At 39.9% G+C, this 19,923-nt stretch overlaps 1 protein-coding gene across 8 annotated transcripts in view; it reads right to left on the reverse strand.

Annotated features, from left to right (window-relative positions):
- NRIP1 (nuclear receptor interacting protein 1) overlaps window positions 1-7,079 on the reverse strand; it is a 91,344-nt gene extending 84,265 nt beyond the window's left edge. For 4 of the 8 annotated variants that reach the window (XM_052666842.1, XM_052666766.1, XM_052666805.1 and 1 more), the window contains exons 1-2: window positions 6,937-7,061; window positions 726-810 (exon numbers count right to left, since the gene is read on the reverse strand). The gene's annotated coding sequence lies outside the window, so the exon portion shown is untranslated. Of the gene's footprint in view, window positions 1-725; window positions 811-6,169; window positions 6,299-6,936 lie in introns of those variants that run through there. The other 4 variants (XR_008202425.1, XR_008202424.1, XM_052666773.1 and 1 more) reach the window with 4 other exon arrangements.
- Window positions 7,080-19,923: the final 12,844 nt, after the last annotated feature.

The following is a 19,923-nucleotide window of genomic DNA, read 5'->3' on the forward strand; positions in this document are numbered from 1 at the left end:
AGTCCTAAGAGAGGCCAGAAACAAAACAATTGCTTGTCAACCATTACATGCCCAAATTGTATTCTTTATGCTCATCAGCATTCTCAAGTTCTTAGGCACGCTTGTAGGCCCACTGAGGACAGTGGGGCTACTCAAGTGAATAAAATTACTCACAGACCGAAGTGCATATACATAAGCAATCACTGGACAACACTTGGGGAATTATTCTCTAGTATCAAAGGAAAATAGGATTTAGAAAATAGGAATCAAGGGAGTACATCCAAACAAAATGACAGCAGTGTTAAACGTCTACAAGCCACTGTAATGTAATATCTAATGATTTTACTGTGACAGTCCCTTGCTACAGAATCTCAGTTTGGATTTATTTAAAAAATAAAAACTGAGTGTTACTGTGCTTATATAATATAATCTTCTCTTTCACTCTGAAACTACATGTAAACCAGGTTCTTGTCCATTCAGCAACTATCTCCTAAACAATCTTCAGGACTTATCAGCAAATTCCATATAAAAAGCTACTAAAAATGATTATTTCTCTTTAATTGGCACACACACTTCAAAAAAAAAAAAAAAACTGCCACGAAAATAGAAGGATTAACTTGAAAATCTACCACCTTATACCACAATCCTAGAAGACCTACACAAAGGTAAGAATTTGCATGATAGATTGGCAAGACCAAGAAGAAACTCAAACCACAGAAAAAAAATAATTGAAGCAAGTTATTTACCTTGAAAGTGGTCCCATAAGGAAGGCTCTTCCTTCAGGAGTCCAAGGATGCATTAATTTTCTCCCTCAGCAATTCCATGCTTCATCTGAAAGGAAAAGAAAAAAGTTACCTTAAGAAAATCTGCATACCAATTTCCCTTCTTCCAATCTGTATTGGCCTTCTTATTAGTGTAACAGAAATATTGGAAATACAGCATCTCTTCCTATCTCAAAAGGAAAACACAGCTCCCAGCATCAGAAATCAAAGTTCTCCAGACAACAGCATTAGCAAATCAAATACACCTTGCCTTCCCAAGACTCGTATTGTCTAGGTAACTGGACAGTTATTTCTACATGAAGCAAGCCTGCATTCAGTTTTGATTCAGAAGACACACTCCTGCTTTAATTCACTTCATTAAAAAAAGCCGTAACACAAATGTCCTCCTTCCTACGTAGCAAGCACAGCTTCATACTCACACCTATGCATGTCTCAATCATACGTTTTTTGAGAACCCTTTAACAGGAAAAGATGAGATCACAAAATAACAGTTGGAATGCAACCTCCCACAATCTGTTAGAAAAAACTAAAGCAAGTAAAAAATGCATACTTTCTTTTAAGATTTAGGAATGAAATACTATAGAATATTCATCTTCAAAGCTGCTCACCGTTACAAGTACCACCATACATGTTTTTCTCAGTACTTCTGTACTGTCTGTAACTTGCACTAAAAGATACAAACTTACAGGTAGGCCAGGTCTTTGCTATTTGTACTACTTAACCTTTAATGAGGCTTGTCACAACATCACAATGCTCACATTAAATTCTCTTTCACCAATTAATTTAGCACCCTGAGAAGCATATTTAACAAGCATAATGAGTCAAATTTAACTATAATCAAATACAAACCAAACAAAAACAGAATTATTCCCAGTTTTGCTGAACTTTCTCCTTTTCTCATGGGGCATGGAAGAGCTCTCTTCTCCTTACCATAAGCCTCTATTCTCAAAAAAAAAAAAAAAAACACATACAAAATACACAAAACTTCTTAAACACTGAACTTCTCCAGCATGGAGTACTTCACAAGTGGGTACCCAGGGCTGTGGGATAGAAAGGGAGATGTGAGTTTTGCAGGCAGACCACAGCACTGCCCTCTTCTGCAAATCCACTTGGGCTAAAGCCAGCTTAGAGACAACATTTAACTGAACACTGTGATGTGCTACCTGGAAAAAAAAAAAAAAAAAAAGATACAGGTGTTGATAGAAAGGTCATCATCCAAAAAAAGACCTATTCAAAGATACCAGGTCAGTGAAAGCAGCATGCTGAGCTGCGGCCAACATCAAGACCTAACAAAAGCAGTGAATCCATTATGCTGGAAAGTAAGTAAATACCATGAAATACTACAGAGACTATTCCAGATTCTTTCCTTAGATACACCACAAAATAAGCCAACTTGCAGCACAGAGCAGTAGCAAGCTGCAACATTCTGATTAAATTCGGAAAAGAAATATTAAGTTATCAATGCAGTCAAAACAAACAGGAACAGAGGTACGAGCAGAACTTCCCTAGAGGGAATAATACACATATTTTTTCCATATTCTCAAATCACCTTCAGAAGAATAGTCCACTTCAGTACTTCTTTACTACTGATGTAGGGAGGGGGGAAAAAAAAAAAAATGTTTTTCACCACTGAGAAGTGGCTTTATTTAAGTACTCTTTTTTTGTACAAGACAGATTTCTATCTAATGAAGAACAAGCAAAAAAAAAACCAACAAAACATTGCTGTATTGCCATCAAGGTACAATGTATACACAGGATATCCTTTAGGACAGCATTAAGCAATCTTTTTGTACTGTTTCACATTACTACAAGGCTTCTAAGTGTTCAGAAAAAAACAGCAAAAGAATTTGTTATTTCTGGGGGAAATACCATATTTCTTCAATGACATTTGAGAAATGCTTTGCTAGATTGAAATAAAATTCCCAAAAATTTAATGGCTGGATGACTTAGATTGCATGCCTTATTATTATAAGGGAATAGAGCAACAATCAAGAACACTGTAAGTTGCTGAAAGTGTGATATGCAATTACATAAATAATCAGTACAGACCAATCACCTGAGATGGATCCAAAGGATAGAAATACTGTTTTTCTGCACCATTACATACTTGTAACATGAAAGACAGAAATTCATTAAATGTTTTTTCTGAGGCCAGTTATGTATTTTCTTCTCCGTTTTTAAATAACAGGTGCAGTCAAGGCTTGAATACATTTCACACCTAGCATCTATTTGATCTATTGTGGTCACCTTCTCACAACTTCCCTTCTCAAGAAGAGAAAGAACACATCATCCAAACTACCCTCCTAACACTGAGTCTCTCTATGGTACACTCAACCTCTTACAAACCCATGGCTAACAAACAATATGTTACTTTTAATGTGATTCTGCCTGTAAGCTAGGTTGTTCTCTACTAGAGACGATGATATTTAGAAATGAAATGTGTGAAAACAGAACTCCTCTCTAGCCAGGTAATTAAGAAGTAGTGAGTTCCACTAACAATTTCAGTAAAAGACCACACTGGGAGAATCTGACTCAAAATAAGACGGCTAACAACTGCTCCTTCCCATTCTACATGGAGATATGCAGGAGACTCAGCTCCTATTTGCCTTTAACCATCAAGTCAAGGGACCTGCAACAAGCAGCCAAACAAATTATGAAATTAAGTTTTCCAAATGGTATATAGGTCTGGTCACATTTCTAAGTGTATTTGAAACAAGTGATCCAGAAACACCAAAATGTATACATGTATCTCAAGCAAGAAAGAATTCTTCTTCCCATTTTCCTTCAGGCATACCATCCCACTGAAGAACTCAAGAAAGTTTGTGTGATCAAAGATTCCCACTTAAAATACTGCTCACCAACATCAGCACATCATTTCCTAATTCAACTATTAAAATCCTGACACCTTAATACTCAAAAGATGCATCACACTTTAAACACTTCCCTCACACGTGCTGTGGGCAGACCAACACAGGTGGTTAGTGCTCTTATCAGCTGGCCTGTTAGCATTTGTGGTTTGCTCTCATCCTGCTACTCACATTACCTTTTTACCTCTGATTTAAGATGGTTTAGAAAGATTGACAAGTTTATTTATTTTTTTTTTTAATCCATTTGTGCATATTCTCCTGCAAATTTCCCTTCTGTTCAGACTTCTTTCCTTACTTACATTATCTTTCTTTCTACTTTCCTATCATTAAGCCCCTGCTGAGCAGTAACGATCTATACTTCAAAATTCATACTTCTCATCCCCAAGGGGTATTTATCCAGTTTTTATATCCGTAGGATATTTATCCCACCTATCACCTGTAACCCAGCCAAGTATTTCCTGGTCGGAAAACCCACCTGGCTGTAGGGAGCCCCTCAGGTCCCCAATTGAGTGTGGCCCATTGGCCACCATTCCACGTATGCAAACCCTGCTCTGAGGGTTGGAGCTCCCACACTCAATTTTCTTTGCACTCCTTGTATGTCTGCATACAGAAATCAATTGATTTTAAGGTTCAGGCCAGTCCATAAGATCTATTCTAAAATTAACAAGACATTACACTCTTAGAGCCCTCTCCATGATAGCCCTGCAATGAGGTGTGGAGTGCAAGGGTTGAGTAACACAGCTGACTGTGGGAAATGCAACTCCCCAGCTTTGCCCTGGGCAAGTATATACATGTGCTCCACACAATGCAAGGCATAGTTTTTCTTTTAGTGTGTCCTGTACTGTCACCAGTAAAATTAACAGTGCTCTCATGGCTAACAATAATACAGCTGGCACTGCAGAAACCTTTTGCCAATGTTCAAACGGGGGGGAGAAGAAAAAAAAAAAAAAAAAAAAAAAAAGCTTTGAGAAGTCAGAGTAAGCTTTAAAACAAGCAAACAAGTCTTTATCAACAATTAAAAAAAAAATCCAATGTTAAATAACATCTACAAGCAAATACCTAACACTAGGTTAACCCACATATGAGTCCTACAACCTTTAGCAAATCAGTTTCAAAAAAAAAAGAAGTCTTTAATGCCTTTTACATTACAGAAGTCATCCTACGCGCAGCAGACTATCAAACATCAAAGATGATGCAACCAACAGTTATAAATCACCTGTTTACAATTAAAAAAAAAAAACACTGGTTCACTTTCAATTCCTTATCAACATATTTTGTACGACTATAATAAACATTGGTTATTTTTTGCTCTCCAGCTGTGTTTAGCGTACCTGTCACTTTAGAAGCAGGAACAGTTACATGGAGCAAAGAGGAAGGCACGTCTCACCTGGTAATTTTTTTATCCGATAACTACTGGGGGGAATGGGGGAACTTAAGTTATTTAAATAAATAAAAATAATTCCGCATGGTCTGGCATTTGACAGTTCCTTTACTCTGTGCGTACATGGTAAACAAAAAAGCCACTGCCAGCCCTCCGCGGTTAGATAGCTCAGAGCCGCAGGGCAGTCCAACAGGAGGTCAGCTTCCAGCCCTGCCTAAAACACGCAGCTACCGGTAACAAGTACCTACTTGTTACTTCTTCCTTCCTGCTGACAAAAACATACACCCATTTATCTATGGATTTAATGCACAAAAAAAAGCACCCAGCTGCCTCATTCCGGAGGCTATCTCAGGCCATACAAGCGCTGATAACGCAACAGGGCAGAACCTCAGCCACAAGCTCAGGAAGACAGCAGTCCCAACAGCACAAGCCAGAGACCAGCTCGAACGCAGCTCTGACTGAGAGCACTCCTGCTCTCCGAGAAGCCTGCTCCTGCTGCCCGCGGAGCAGCGAATACTCCGACGCCATCGGATCAGCTCTAAGCGACAAGCGCTCCCAGCCGGGTGAGCCGGTGCCACAGGGCCTCTGGAGGTGCCGCTGGGCAGCGATCAGCCCGGCCTGTAGCAGCGCTCCTCAGGTCGGTACTGGTCCGCTGCTCCCCTCGGAACGCCCCAGCTGTCCAAAGAGCCTTCCCGCGCCTCGCAGACCAGATGTGCCCCCTCCGTTACACCGAGCGGTACAGCACCTCTGAACGTGCACTGTGCCATGACTCAGTTAAATTCTGCTCAGCGGCAGCGAGCACCCAGCGCTGCGCCCGGCTCCCTCCGAAGGAAACCCAGGGCAGCCCGGCTCCCTTACTGCACACAGACGAACAACTTCCACGTCACCTTCCCCAACACCAACGCGCCACCAAAGACGGGAATCACGCTGCTTTCCACCCCTACCGCCTACCCCCCCCCCCCCCCCCCCCAACATCCTCAACACGTGTCAAGCATTTTAGCTTAACTCTTCCTAAAATTGAAAACCCATAATAAACAGACATGCGGCACAGACACAAGGCTGCGTGTACTAAGGAAGCTTTCTCTCATTCCGTCCACGCTCCGACACCACGTTTCCCCAGGTTTCGCTCCGTTCCAACTTAATTACCCGCTGACACTTACACAGAGCAGCCTCTGACACCGCGTTCCGCAGAGAGAAGGGAGGAGAAATCACCTTTAAAGGGCTTCGGGGACACCAACACACGCCCGCACATTAACCTTTGGTCTGGAAAGGGGAACGGCGACGTCCCCGCGGGGCCGTGAGAGCGCCGGCGCTGAGCACGCAGCCCCGGGGCGGCGGGCACGGAGCGGGCGCAGAGGCTGCGCGCCCGCAGGTAGAGGTGGAGCGCGCAGCGGCCGTACCGGGGCAGCGGGGGCAGCGCGGCCTCGCCCCGGTGCCGGGAGGCGGCGGCCATCGGGAGGGCGGGCAGCGAGGCCGCGTCCCAGCACTGCCCCGGGCGGCGCCTCCCGACCCCGCGGGCGCCGCGCAGCCAGCTGAGACTCCCGAAATAATCCACGCCGAGGGGAGAAGGAGCGGAGAGTGGCGCTGCGGCCGGCCCCGCGCTAAACGCCGCTAACTTTTCCGCCCCTCCGGCTCGCCGAGCCCCGCGGCCGGGTAACTTCCAGCCCGCCCCACCGGAAGCGCTCCCTGCCGCGACCACCCCGCGCCCGGCTCACCCCGGCATTGTTCCCCGCCGCCGCCCGGCAGCGCCGCGCCGCCCCGCGCGGCCCGTCCCCGCCCGCCGCGCTCGCCCGCCGGCCTCGCCTCACCGCGACGAGAGGGGCTCCGACAGAGCGGGGCGCGGCGGCTCCGAGCTCGGGGCCCCGTCCCCGACTGGAAGACGCGCTGAGCCTCCCCGCGCCCCGGTCCCCTCGCCCCGCACACGTACACAGCGAGCCGAGCTCTGCGCCGCTCCCCTCCGCGGTTCGGGGCTCTGCTGCAATGCCTGCGAGGCTGACTTTCAAAGCCTAACCCGCAGCCGCGATCCTCCCCGCCTTCCACCTCGCCCGGCGCGGCGCAACCCGGCCCCTCCTCCTCCTCCCTCCTCCCCCCGCGCCATTCATCTCCTCCGCCAAGTTCCTTAACCCTTCTCGCTCCCGGCCGCTGGGGCAGGCAGGTGGTCGTCAGCCTCCCGCCCTCCGTGGGGCAGCTCGCGGAGCTCCAGGAGTGAACTCACCGCAGGACCTATATTCAATAAAAACAGCATCGAAATAACACCTTCTTTTCTTTTTTCTTTTTTTTTCTTTTTTTCTTTTTTTTTTCTTTTTTTTCCCCCTCCCGCTCGGTAAGCATAATGGGGGGAGGCTTCCTGTGGTTACCGCTTTAGAGCTTCTATTTTCAGCCCTTCCTCTGAAAAACTTATTTTTTCTCTCCTGCCCCCGGCCCCGCCGACCCCCGGCTCTGCCCTCGCAGTTCCTAGCGCACACCTCAGCCCGGGGCCTGCACTGCTCCTCTGCCAGGGGCTTCACTCAGATGGAAACAGCCTTCCCTCCGCTGGCAGGTGTCGAGAATCAGGGTCACAGCGGCCCACGGAGGTGACTCACGCCCCAGTAAGCGAACAGTTCATGAGGACAACGTGGGACAGGGCCTCCAAAGAGAGCTAGTCCTCCATCTTGGCTGGGGGAATCCATGCAGGTCTGAAGGCAACCTATGCTGTGAGAAAGTGCCTTATGAGTCTGTTAGCAGTGAAGGTTTTCTTTAGACACCATTCCCATCAAAGAAGAGTCAAAGAGTCCGTGGATACCCTCCAGACTGTCTGTTTAGGCGAACTACAGAAAGTGCATGACCTCAGCCACATCATCCGTGAACAGAGCAGAGCCTGTGTTTAAAGAGAGCCGTGATGCTGCGTAAAGCATTTCTCAAACAACGTGCAGAACACTTTGTGACACTTCTCTTAGAAGTTGAGGATTGCAGAAAGGAGAAACATTTGTTTACAGATCAGTTATAAGCTGTGCGATGATATCTGTACTAACATATGCCAATATTTTGGTTCTGAAACCAAAAAATGTGAAATAAGTGGCATACCCAAGCATAGTTTAGTAACAGACTGATATCACTAAAGAACATACAAATTTCCACTTAAGGAAAGCAAAAGAGAGCCCTGTTTGTGAAAAGCCAAATGCTTGAGCTCGTGGATACCATGGCTGAAGTGCACGTAGGAATGTGGAACAAAACCTCTTTTCCTTTGGAATGCACGGATTGTGTACGCACTTACAGCAGAGCTGGTAATGTATTACTTGACCTATTTTTTTAAGCCAATGAAAGATTTAGGTTAACTTCATCATCATGTGTTTTTAACCACTTTTTTTCAGAAAAGCAGCAGCGTTTGCTAAAGCTACTGCGTTCACATTTTATACACAACAGCCTCTTTTTCCTTGAGAGAATGTCTCACATATCACCCGACCATGCTGCCAGTAAAACAACTAGTTTTGCTGTTCATTTCCACAGTAGCCTCATTAACAAATTCTGTTTGTAAAGAAATGATCTTTCAATTTTTATTTCTCTAAAAATCTTTATCTCAAAAATGTTTCACTGTTAAGCGGCTGAATTATCTAGGGGAAAGGAAATTTTCTCATTACTGCAGCAATTTAGCTGCTATTTCAATCAGGAATGTCTGTAGTAGAGACCTCTTTCATTCTTAACCTTAGGGAACATTGCACAGATGAGAGACCTACAAAAGGAGGGGTCTTGAAAAAGCAACTGAAAAAAATGTCCGTGTGAAATATTTAAGATACTTTTGAGTAGCTGAAATAAAGGTGGTTGAGGAATCAAGATTCTAAGCAGTTCAACCAACCGTGGTTGTAGTAAACAATAAAATGTATGAATTTAGAAGGCTATTGACAACAGTTAATATTCCTGTTGCACTGAAAATTGCCCCTTACTCTTATTTACCTGAACTATAAGAATTCAAACAGGTTAGGAAGTAAATACTCTGCACAAGAAAAGGAAATTTTGTGGACAGCACACTGTAGAATCAATCTCTCAAGAACTATCAAAGTACCGACGTGTTTGTATTGGTTCTGCCTGCGCAGTCTTGTACCAAACTTAAGCACCCACTCACTCTCCAAGCATCAAAGATGTGCATCTACTGATGCATCTGCCTATCTACTTGCTGGGGTGAGGCCAATAACTGGACTTTGTTACGGACATCATAAAAAGGATCGTTTTCTTTGAGTGGAATTCTTCGCTAGAAGGTTCTCTGTAAATGAAAGGGCAGTTATGACAGGAAAACACATACTGCTTTAGGATCGGCGTTGGAAGAAATACATATTCCATTAGATCTCATTCCCAGAATTGCGAGCACTTCCTGTAGCGTTCTTACCATACTTTGTGAAGCATAAGTTCACATTTGGTAATATCAGTGGACCGATTATATATATAAATGTATGCCATAATACACACATACAAGCGCATTCACTCTTTACAGTTGCTAATTGGAAATCTCAAGACTGAAATGTATGTTTTTGATCTACTGTGAGTTCTATCAAAACCAAAACGAATTGTAGTTATTGCACTCTTGCAGTACAAAAAAATAATCTCTGTGACTGTTTCAGAAATGGTCAAGTAAATTGTTGATTGTCCCTAACTTTTTATTTGATTACTTCGATGGTGACAATAATGCATTTAAAATAATGCTACAGTTTCGGTAATGAAACTTTATTTTGATAAAATAAAGCATATAGGTCTGTGCCATGCAGCAACAAGAAACATATTGTTTTTAAAAAGAAAATGAAAATGCTATTACATTATTCCCAAATATTTTTATGTTAATGCTAACCTATTTTTAAATTACAGAAAGTGCTTTGAAGAGCTTGGGTGAGCTACCGTTGCTCTTATTTTGATTTTCCTTTTCTCAGCCTCTCAAAGAACTAACAGCTCTGAAACTACCTTTTTCAATCTGAATAATTAAAGCCTTGCTTTATGGTATCCAATCATGATATGAAAGGCTTGGGACACGGTTGGAAAGCTAGCTAGCTTTACAGAAATTCATTTACAGACCAAGTCTTACTCTGAAATCGTTTGTCAGCCTCTCACAGACAATAATGAGATTCCATCCTTGACTCAGCCTAATTCAATTCATGTAGTATGTCAGATTACCCACTATTTGGAAGGTCCCTTCACAGAGGATTAAATCACCTAATATTCCAGATCTTGTGTAGGCACACAAAATTAAAGAATGGCTATGATTCTTATTTATTCAATTATTGAACTCAAAGGAGGTTTCCCTAATTAAATGGTAACTTCCTCCTCTGTGTGAATAGTGTTCATACATAAATGAGAAGTGGGAAAGTGGAAAAAGTCTCCCTTTTTTCAGTGGTACTATCTAGGACAAACTGAAATCAAGTGGAACAGTACTGGTGTTATCTGAGGAAAAACTGTTATATAGTGATGATTTCTGCGGGGTGTGGTACACCATAGAGTGTATCTTGTTTTGTTCATAACGTTTGTTCAGAACATCCACAAGTCTGCAATCATCGGAGGTCGAGCTGCGAAAAGTAATATACTCTCCATATAAATGAAAAGTGCATACCACTCACGTCAAAACATTCTTTGCCTTTCTACATTTAACACAACAAAGATATTAGTATGCTTACATAATTCATTTAATTTCCCACTACAGTTGTTTTCTGCTTTTGTTTTTTGTTTTTGTTTACATTACAGAGTTTAGACATATGTTTACAAAGCATTTCAAAGCAGGCCATTTGACTTAGTTATTCTTAGCATCTCAAGTTCTTTTTTTCCTGCACTTATTAAAAGTAGATTTCAGATCACGACCATTTGATCTAAGAGTAATAAGCAAAAGACCAGATGCTAGAGTCTTTTAAATTACCAAAACGTTTAAGGACAGCTGTACCATGTAAGCTCTCATAGAGGAATCATATGCTTGCAGCATCTGGTTAGTTTCGGCCATGCCTCTAGCGTCTTGTATCTGTTTGGAGGCATGAACTAGGGCTAGGCTTACTTCCCCATATGCATTTCTGGTGTGTGTGTGTGCATTTTTGGGCCGTAAACAGGAACTAACACTTTGGGTCTTATATTTTCTGACAGGAAATAAACACTGCTTTCAGCCTCTGTAGCACCTTTCCTGGAAGAGTCAAAGTGGTGTATACTAAGTTGATGTGACTGCTGTACACTGATTGTTCGTATTTTACCAGACCTAAAGGCATGTGTTTTTACCCAGAAGAACACATCCTGTACTTGTGAATTTTCTGCAATTTCATCCCACACGCACAGTGAAAAATACACTTTTGAGAATGTTGCTCTGGTGAGTCATTATCATTACTGATAGTGTGAAGGTATGTCCTGAGAACAAGTGGCTTCCAGTTACCACTTCCAAGCTGACACCAGGAAGTACCAGCAGGGCAGATCTAAGAGCCAGTGTGAAAATACTCTTACTACTTGTGGGTCATTGACATTGCAAGGATAACATTTGAGAAAAAAATGCATGTAGCTGAAACCACTCTGAACACGTATATTCCCTTCAGAGTTTGTATTTTCCTGCTTTTCTCTCTTTTCTTTGACCAACATGTTCCTAATGTCAACAATAACAAATTGAATAAGAACTTTAGTATTTTGCCCTCAGACTCAGTTTTTAGAAGCTACTGTCAGTACAATGTTGTTTCACAGCACCGTTTTTCTGGCCAGCTATCATAAAATCTGGATAACCCCTTGCTGCAGTTCTCATGATGACACAAGCCATGTTGTTGAAACAATATGTTCTAAGATAAAACGAAGAGTACATACAAATTATACTCATGGAGAACTGGCAGCCAGCGCCACACTGCAAGGGAATAACATTCTATAAATGACCATAAGGAAGTAGCGAAAAAGGGAGAAGCTAAAGTGGCCTATGTTTGCCCTTAATGGTAACACAGGTACTGAGCAAATTTTTTTTCCAACAGATTAAGATTTTAATTACATCTTACAATTCTAATTTTCTTTAATACAAACGATCTTAAGTGCTCTGACTCAACCAGAACTAAACTGATAAACTTAACTGTGGTTTTTTTTTATCAAATATATTTACTTGGTCATATGCAAGCTGAGGAACAAGAGGACCTTTAATGAAAAAAACAACAGTATAAACTACAATTTGTTTTACTATACTGAAGCTGTGACTTGACCTAACCACTAACTTGGAACGCATACTTAAGCAAATACATCAAAGTTTTCATTTCTGTTTCTTTTTCTCTGCTTGTAAGAAAAGCAAGATATAATTTGTTTTATTTAACTATTTATGAAAGAAAATCAAGAAAATCCAGATTTATTTTATCTGATTTTGGTTACAATAGAGAAGATATTTTCCCTCTGTTCTAATGGTTAGGTAGCTGCTTTCATTTTACTTTGGAGACAAGGGAAAGACAGATGGGATACAGCAGCCTGAGCTCAGGCACTCAGCACCATTTTGCACACCTAAGAATCTTTAAGGTTGGAGGAGATCATCTAGTCCAAGTGCCATATCTGCACGCTTCTTGAACAATTTCAGGGACAGTGATGCCATCACCTCCCTGAGCAGCCTGTTTCAGTGCCTGACCAATCAGGAAAGAAATTTTTCCTAATATCCAACCTGAATTTCCACTAGAGCAACTTAAGGGCATTAGCTCTTAACCTATCACTATAATCTGGGAGAATAAGCTGACCCCCACCATGCTACAACCTCCTTCCAGGTAGTTGTAGAGAGTTGCCTCTCCAGTTGTGCCTGCCTCCCCCAGCTGCCCACCCTGTGTGGATGTGGTGGACATTTCTGAAATGGCACATGGACTGTTACTTCAGCCAGTTCAATGACATCCTTTGTACTTCAGAAGAATGAAGCTTTTACTGATGAAATAGTACACTGGCAGAACTTTAAATGCCAAAATAGTATCTTTTATTTCCAATTTTCCTGTAAAGCTTTTTCTGTTCTAAGTTGCTTATTTTATTTGTTTATTCATTTATTTATTTATTTTAAATGTGAGAGTTGGAAGGGGAAACGAAGGAAGGATTGCTGGAACCCATGTGAACAGAAGGCCTTTATCGTATGCTTATTTTAAAATAAAATGAGGTTTTCATAAAACCTATACTTAACGCTTTTCAGAAATGCACAAAAATATAACGGAAAGAGAAAGGATGTGAACAACTCCCCAGCATTTCCTAACATCACTCGTAAAAGCTTTCAGAAAAGTAATGACTAAGAAATTCTGAAAAAAGTAAAATGGCTGCTGTAATTAGGAGTTAGGTACCCTTAAAAGGTAACTATAAAATATGGTCCTAATTCTAAGAATTAAAGTGTGTCAAGACAATTGCCTCACAATTGCCTACCTAATATCACAGATTTAATGACAATTGATTCCTGGTTTTGTTTACCTTCCGATGCCTAATGGGAAAATCCATTTAAATTGTGTATCCAAAAATTGTAAAAAACTCAATTCACTGGGCCATATAAGCATACATAAGTTCCTCACTTTTATTTTATTTATTATGTGGAATTAGTTTCAAATTACAGCAATGCTTTTATAACTTATCACATTTTTGTAGAATTCTATTTGTATACAGATATCTAGATTTCATCGAGAGACATTAGTTTCACTACATGTTAGATATACAAATCCAGTTTTGATGCTGTTGATGATCACACTAATATTGCACATGTAATGTAAAGCTAGCAGAGGAATAGGCCTGGTTCAATTCATCATGAACCAAATAGCAATAGAGATGTACACGTAAGTTGCATTCATTTCACAGAAGTGGGAAATTTCTTTTGCTACTTTTTTATGAATTTTAAAGAATCGGCTTCCCAAGATCACTCTTGGTTTGATAATGAAGGGGTAAAAATATACAGGACACTTCTGTATATAAATAGCAGGTAGCATATGTAAATAATTCTGCTTTTGAAATGATTTAATCTTTGCTGCAGTACAATGACCGAAACAACTTTTTAAATGTAAGATGTTAAATGGAGATAAATAATTATATTTTGTGAAAAATTTGAAAGTATCGGTTCATGTTTACTTGGACTGGGAAGCAACACTGAAGAGTCCCCCAGTACTATTGTAATTATTATTCACTGTACAGTTCATGTAGGAGGACTTGAGCCTGTTCTTGATAAAATGCTCCAAAGAGCATGAACATGGAAGCCCCTATTACAGAGGAAAGAGGAATCTGTTCTCCTAAGAACTCCTGCTCCCTGCTTCCTGCCTGGCCTGCTAGGAAACAAGTGCTCAAGCAGCAGGAAGAATACATATTTCAAATGTTTTCAGGTTGATTTGTGTCTAATCTGATGCTGCCCCACATTTTTTTTTTATTACTATTTTTGTGTAAGCAGCATACTTTCATCTCACACAAAATACAAGTAGATTAATGTTTTTTCTGACAAATGCTATTTAAAATTAGTCCCCTTCTTAAAATATTTTCTTTAATGTCAGTGACACCTTAAACTCTCAGTCCACCATTCTTCAGCACTATTGCTATTTTTCTTAGTAGATGATTGAATACATGGATGATTCTTTACAGGCACCCTAAAAAAATATGTTGCATTCTGTATCTCTAATAGCTTTTAAATGTTTTACTGGTCTGTGGCACTGTCTATCTAGCAGAAATGAAGAAGAATCTTAGTTCAAAAGTATATTTAGAAGAAAAAAAGATGTATGTGGTTTGCCTAGGGCAGATTTCAACTCAAAAACACAAACACTTCACAATTATTTTACAACTACGTAACAGTTAAATTTGCTAGGTTCATATAGGAAAAATTAATTAAATCCATAGACATTTCTTCAACTCTCTGAAGTCATTCTGTGTTCTAGTTGTTTGTAATTTGCTGCTCATGCTATCTGACTGATGTTGCTCATATGGATGCTTTAAGAAAGCTAATAAATTATTTTAATATGTGGTGCAAAAATTTAGGTGACTTCTTGGTGCTTTTTTATTTATTATGACACAACTACTTCATATGATTCCCAGAGTTGTTCCTTTGACTGTAAATAGAACTTATCATTTCATTTGTATAGAAAAAAAACAAAACAAAACAAAACAAAACAAAACAAAACAAAACAAAACAAAACAAAAAAAACGAAGATAAAAAAGTAAAAATCCTGAATTCTCTCTACAGAAAGTCACTTTCCCAGTGGCGGAGACTACCGTGATTCCAGTAATATCCAGGGCCTGGAGTTATGAGTAAAATAGTAAATCATGTAATAGTAAATCATAGAAAACATATGGTTGTTTCCCATGACTCTCCAGCTTTTTCCTAGTTCCCACCTGCACACGAATAAAAAAAATCTCATTATTTTTAACTTAAATTGAAGAGTAAGTTTTGCCTGGTCTGTATCATGAACAAAAAGGAGGTTATTCAACCTTTGTTTTTACTGTACAGCTATTCTGTTAAAGGTTAAAAGATTCCCTTTGTTCTTTCCTCTGTCTTTCTACTGCAAGTTGAAACACCAGTGAATATGTTCATTAACATTTTCCAATTCTGCTAGGATGCTTCCAGTAAGAAAATCTGTAAACCAGTAGTTTAAAAGAACCTATGAAATGTTTTCCCAAATTTAAACAAATTGATAAGAATCAATTTTGCAGAATGTTTCACACGATTGTTGTGATCTTCTTATTGCTATCTCTTCAGAGGTTAAGTGAGAAATGCAACACCGCACACATTAGTTTGCTATAGTGTAAAAAGAGCTATGTCTATGCACAACACAAAACATAAAAATCTTCAGTGAATGACTGTCTCATTTTACATCCCCATAACAGAGCATCACCAGCACAAATCAAAGATTTATCATTGGCTTCGGTGAGTATGGAATAAAATTCTTTATTTTAGGTGGTTTTTCTCTATTTAAAATTTTCAGCAACACAGCAATGAGATGTAACCTTCTCCTAAAGACAGGTTCTCATTCTCCAGCTATTCTCATTTTGCTAGATCTTAATGTTCTTCTTGAATGCCTGAGGGACTTTATCTTCCTTTTTGGCACAGTTCTAAATTGGCTTAAATCATATTTATCCAACAGTTACCTGCATTATATTTTCAAGGGTAATTTGTGTCCTTCTCCTAGAGCATTTATTTCTTGTGCTCTTTAGGGCTCCATTTTGGCCCTGTTTGTATTCAGCATTCCAAAGCTGCCTGTATGCAGGATTATTCATTGGCTTGATGCTGGTTTTCATTTCTGTGCCGACAAGACACAGATCTATTTGTCAACCAAACCAGCAATTTCAAACTACACTATTACCATATTGACAAGCTAGTAGCTACAAAAGCTTCTATGAGCATAAATTTTGTTCAGTCACAATCAAACAAAACAGAGCTGTTCATGGCTGGCTCTTGCCATCCACCCAAATCCACTTGAACTTCTAACCCATCTTTAAAATTCAACCCAGGCTCACTGGTTAAAAACCTTATGTAGGTTTTGATTGCAAGCAGTTCTTTCAGAATTGCAGTCGAAAGATTAAGGGTTCCTATCATTAGTCAAAATAAATGTGCTTTGCTTACTACTCATTCATGCTTTTATGTTCCCTAGACTAGATTATTTTAATGCCTAGCTTATTGATCTGTCAATGAGACCAATTATCAAATATCATCTTGCATAGCAAGTTCTCTTTCCAGAACATTGTATTGTACAAATTAATGCATGCTTCATCTCTGCTGCTCTCTCACAGTACCTTCTAGTACATCACAAAATCTATTTAGGCTGGTTCTGCTGTTGCCCTACCAAGTTTTTCATGAACTTTGATTTATTATCAAGAGATACTCATCAAGAGACTGATCCTACCAAAGTAAGTTAACAGGAGCTTTGTTACTGGCTCCAGAAGAAATTAGATGTAAAGACATGTAGCATCTATTCATGTTCTTGGAGCTGTTATGAATATTAGGTGATGGGCTTCTGCTCATTTCCTCTAACAAGAGAGCATCCTAAGCCTCTACTTTTTGTATATTTTTCAGGATTTCAGATCTAAACTTGCAGCTTCAGAAACTCTTTTCAGCTCCCAGATCCAGATGCTTGTGCCCTCTGGCTACATTCTGCATACTGAAAGGAAACCCAGGTTTATATATTATTTCTTTGCAGGCTCTGAGTTTCTTCGGAAGGAAGCCCACATGTGCGACCCAGCAAGGCCTTCCAGCAGGGTGGTCGGGGCACCAGGACCAATGGAGGCAGTTTACAGGTATGGTCTGAATATGCCACAGCCACGTAGGATTTGTATTATATTCTGATTTTCTTGCAATTTTCTTGCAATTTTCTTGCTTCTGAAGGTGTTTTGGCTGTCAGCTTTTCAAGAGCCAACGATTAAGAAGCCATTTAATTCTATGATTGTTTTTGTTTGTTTGTTTGTTTGTTTGTTTTTTGCAGTTTTGCAGGAGTCTGGACTATTCACTAATAAATCAAAATAAAGGCAAAACACCCAAGCACAGAAGCCACCCCGGAAAAATAGCAACAGTAGTGCTAGCAGCCTATCTGATCAGGCAGCCTTATTTGGAGAAGAGCTTTGCTTCTTGAACGGTGATACTGAAGTCAGTGAAAATACTCCATAAGAAAGCATGCAACAACCTAAGCTAGAAGTGGTTGTATGGCAGAATTGCTAACCCACTGATGGCATACTTATCTGCTAAATATCTGACTGCCTATTCTTGTAAGCACTGATGTTTGCACACCCAAATACATCTGCTCTGATCTGAAGAGGGATCTAGTTGCAGCACTAATGTGTTTGGTGACTTAGTTGTACAACCAACATTTTCTTATCCTTTTTTTTTTTTTTTTTTTTTTTTTTAACAAAAACATTGGAGAATTCTGTCCCCAGGACTTGCCTTTCAATGACCAAAAAAATAAACCTACCAAAACAGTGTTACTAGAGCATTTTCTGAGAACACAGAAATTAGGAGTAACAGGGAAAAGAAGAATTTATGACTGCTTAGAAACTGAAAATGAAGATTGTTTTCTCTTTTATTCAGAACAGACAGCAAAAGTTACACATGTATAGACAGTCCTTAAAAGGGAAAGATTCACTGCACAACAAAGGAGCTCTCTTTTTAAAAAGACCAACTGTAGAGCCCCTAAAGTTGTAGCTAAGAATATGGTCCTACAGGGATTATACTGAAGATTAAAATACTTCGGCTCTAGTGACTTCTGTAATGAGAATATGTATAGAGAAAAACTGACAGAGCTGAGAAGTATTTAATTTAGATGACAACCTACAAAAATTAATGTGAAGATGAAAATTGCTTAGTGGTAATAGACTGAGAGTACAAATCCATTTTTTTTTAAGTGTTAGCCTCATGTTACAGTGTGATGCTGTAATTAAAATGGCAACATCCTTTGTTTGGGGAATTTATTTTAAACTTCTAATTGCTTTTCAGTTCCTAGGTTAGCAAAATTTTCAAGCGATTTCTGAATGATAAAATCGAGGATTTTTCACAGCAATACAATGGAATGTGTGAACTTCATTGTACTGAGCAAAAAGATTAAGCAGCAACTTGTTTTAATTGTTGTAAGTGATTAAATTAAACTGTTCTTGAATATTAATATTCGTTCTGATCCACGTTGAGTATGAACATAAAAATTCAATGAATTTCTTTCTAGTAACCTAATCCTTAAGAACTTGCCCCAAACTTTGAGCAGCTTTGATGTTCAAAGGCTTTGGCTGAGATCAGAGACGAGAAGGAAAAGAATGTGGACCCCTTCACAATATTTTTACCTTTGAAGTCTCAGGTTAAAAGTACTATTACTGTTTGCTTAAAGAAGTAAGAGAATGAAGGATAAGATCATGAATTATAATAACAGACAAATGACAAAAGTTTTGCATGAAGCACGTTTTCCTATCAGGAGATAGAACCTTCTTACAGATTTCCAAAGAGACAGGCAATGTGTAGGCAGTCATTTAAGGGGAAAAAAATAAGTATATCTATTTAATGTTTTACATGATATAAAGAACTCATTTGGAATTTTTCCTTTTGTTTTCCTCCACATTTCTTACAACTGGTAGCAAAAATGCACAATATCAAGCAAATTCCCTAGACTCAAGTTCTGGTACAGTACATCCAACGTCTCCCCCATGAAAGCCTTGCATTAAAGCTCTTCTGTCATTCAAGATCATTCTATTCCCTCCTTTATTTATTTCTAAGTGTCACTCAGCTCCATTCCACCAGCTTGGAAAAACGTCAAGAACTTTTATCTTCAGAGTCAGTTGCCAGTTCTGTTTAGTGAACAAGCCAGCAGGGACCTCTGGTGCCATCAATGCAGTTCAGTTAGTGCCCCTCTCTTTAGGGATGGAGTATATCATTATCCTGGTGGCTGGACAGAAAAAGATGCATTTTTAGAATATTTCTCAGGGAGCAGTTACTGGAAATCTCCTCCCTTGAGACAGTCTGTTGGCAACAAGTTTTGCTGCTATGACACGAGGTACTACATCAAGGCCCAGTCCTGTCACTAATAAAGTCAGTGGGAAACATGCCATTCTTTTCAAGAGGATTCAACAGGATTACTGTAGCAAGTTGGAGCTAGAAAGAATATCCACCTTGCATCTTCAAATGCAAACATAAAGTCATGCCACCAGCAGGAATGTCAATTTATGCCCATTTTCAGATTTTAACTTTGCTTTAAATCAAAATAAGCCCCTTCCCCTCAATTTTAAAATTCAAAGTAAGGAAAATGGAAATGTTAGTTTCATACTGCGGCATTGCCATGTTCCGGTTTTTGTGTGTTTCTTTAAGTTCATATCTTAAAAAAAAAAAGTCAAAACCAGGATGTTTCAGAGTTTGCATTTTTTTTCCACCTAAAATGAACCACTTCAGTTTTTTCTAAAACAAAGCATAAACATCATAAGGACTTTAAAATTTAATGTAACTATTTTCTAAACTAGTTACCATAGACTTTCTGATTGCCAACACATTACACAGCTGTGCTAGAAAACA

Source organism: Tympanuchus pallidicinctus, unplaced genomic scaffold (assembly GCF_026119805.1).
Source record: "Tympanuchus pallidicinctus isolate F22 unplaced genomic scaffold, pur_lepc_1.0 scaffold10, whole genome shotgun sequence".
Classification (NCBI taxonomy): Eukaryota; Metazoa; Chordata; class Aves; order Galliformes; family Phasianidae; genus Tympanuchus; species Tympanuchus pallidicinctus.